The sequence below is a fragment of the Sinocyclocheilus grahami genome, unplaced genomic scaffold, assembly GCF_001515645.1.
Source record: "Sinocyclocheilus grahami isolate Dianchi unplaced genomic scaffold, SAMN03320097.WGS_v1.1 scaffold1420.1, whole genome shotgun sequence".
Lineage (NCBI taxonomy): Eukaryota > Metazoa > Chordata > Actinopteri > Cypriniformes > Cyprinidae > Sinocyclocheilus > Sinocyclocheilus grahami.
This window is the reverse complement of record NW_015506599.1, coordinates 54,039-56,172: the sequence shown is the minus strand read 5'-3', so window position 1 is coordinate 56,172 and position 2,134 is coordinate 54,039.

Genomic DNA, 2,134 nt, shown 5'->3' with positions numbered 1-2,134 from the left:
GGGGGATACATTTTACCTGTAAGCTATTTTAGTTCTCTGTTATCTTTACTTTTCAAGATGGATAGTCTGTGCTCACCATATATCTTTTGGCATTATTGAAAGTGCCTTAACACAATGACATCCATAATTCACCCTGCTTGTTTTAATGCTGCACGACTAGGTCAGACACCTCAAAATATTCTTCTTAATCAGTTGTGGCTTTTTTAAAGGTACAGAGATTTATATGCCATTTTCTTACAATAAAAGCATCTTTCAAAGTAATGTGTCCATTAAGGTGTAGTTTCTGAAAATTGCACCTGCTGTTTTCATTAAATGTTACATTCATTATTTCTTATATTCAGAAGTTCAGAATGACCTGCAAACAAGATGTACTATCTTGTCCTACAAACAAGATGTAGCTGGAGGTGTTAGTAATATGAAGGGTCTGACTCATATCAGCTGGTGATAATGCTCAGTAAACATCTGCCCTCCTCTCTTCCCAAAAGATAACATGCATGAGCATGGTAGCTTTTCATTGCCAGCACTGTGGCCCATAGACATCAAAAGATGTAAACCCAGGGGGCAGAGAAGAAATCTTTAACCTCCAGTTCACAGCTAAAGCCATCAGTCAATGGCATATCTACTACTAATAGGTGCTCTTTACTAATATATTAAGATTGAAATATTTACCATGGCTCGCAGAGAAGACATTACCATTAACTGCTCAAAAAGCAGTCATGTTAGACACCGTAATCACAATACTCTTCTGAAAACATAACATATGGTCGTTCAAGGATAAATCACCAAGAACAACTCCAGGGAAGATCAGAAGGTAAAAACAGATAATTTTTTACTGTTTATTTATATTTCTAAAACGGTTTCCGACTGAGCTAACCTAGCAATGTCCGATTCGTCAACGAATCGTTTGAGTCGGCGCTTTTCCCAATTAATTGTCTGGGGTGCGTTTCCCAATGATCGCAAGTTCCATTGAACTCTATTGGTAACGATGGAACTTGCGACCATTGCTTTTGTGAAACGCACACCTGAATGATTCGTCCACCGTCCACGAATCACTCGTTCTAGCCGTTAGCAGTCATCAACCGAAAGACTTAGTGAACCCAGAACCGTCGTGAACATGTAAGATCCGACAGTAATACAAATAAGTGTGAACAGTTAAGGTAAAAAGCTACAAATGTTACAAGTAAAACATAATTGAAACATACCATTGCAGTTTATGCACATGAGTTGGTATTACACTTTTTCAGTCAAGTTTAAATGGACTTTAGTAAATAATAGGCTATAAAGGGCTAAATCCAAACCATAATATGTTACTACAGTTTTCATAACCTGTAGGCTGCAACGAAATGAACTAGAGCACATTAACATTGATAATAAAACATAATAATAATAAATCTTAATAACTGACAGGTCCCTACACAGTATTGGAACATGCTAGAACATGCATGCATGCCACACGCTAAGTAATGAGGTAATTACCTCACATCGTAAAATAATTACAATCTCGATGTTTTGAACTGGTTCTTTACATGTTCAAAAGAACCGAATCGCAGAACAGAGCTTCCATTGCTTTTCAAAGCAATTGCAACAAACTGATAAAGGCACACCTGTAACCTTGTATAATATCAATGCAGCAAGTTGCAAAAAAGGACACTGCTTGGCAACCTTCAACAGCCATAGTTAGGCTAATTACCCATATTACCTATTTTGTTAATTATTATTATTAAAGCTAACTATATTGAACACCGGTGTCATTTATCATTTTGCTGTTGCCGCCTCCTGTAAATGCAGTATTTTATTATTATTATTTTTTTGGTTACACTTTACTTGAAGGGGTGTGCATAAGACTGACATGACACCTTCATAATCATGACATGACACCTACATAATTATGACATGACACATATCATGAATATGAAGGTTTTTATGCATGTTTATGACAACTGTCATTAAGTGTCATTCGCTCAGTTATGTAATTTTTAATGCAAAGATTACATTGTTTGAGATGTCTTTGTTATGGGCTATGGTTAGGGGTAAGGGTAGGGGTAGGATTAGGTCAAATAATGTCATATTTGCATTAAAAATGACATAACTGTGCGAATGACACTTAATGACAGTTGTCATAAACATGCATAAA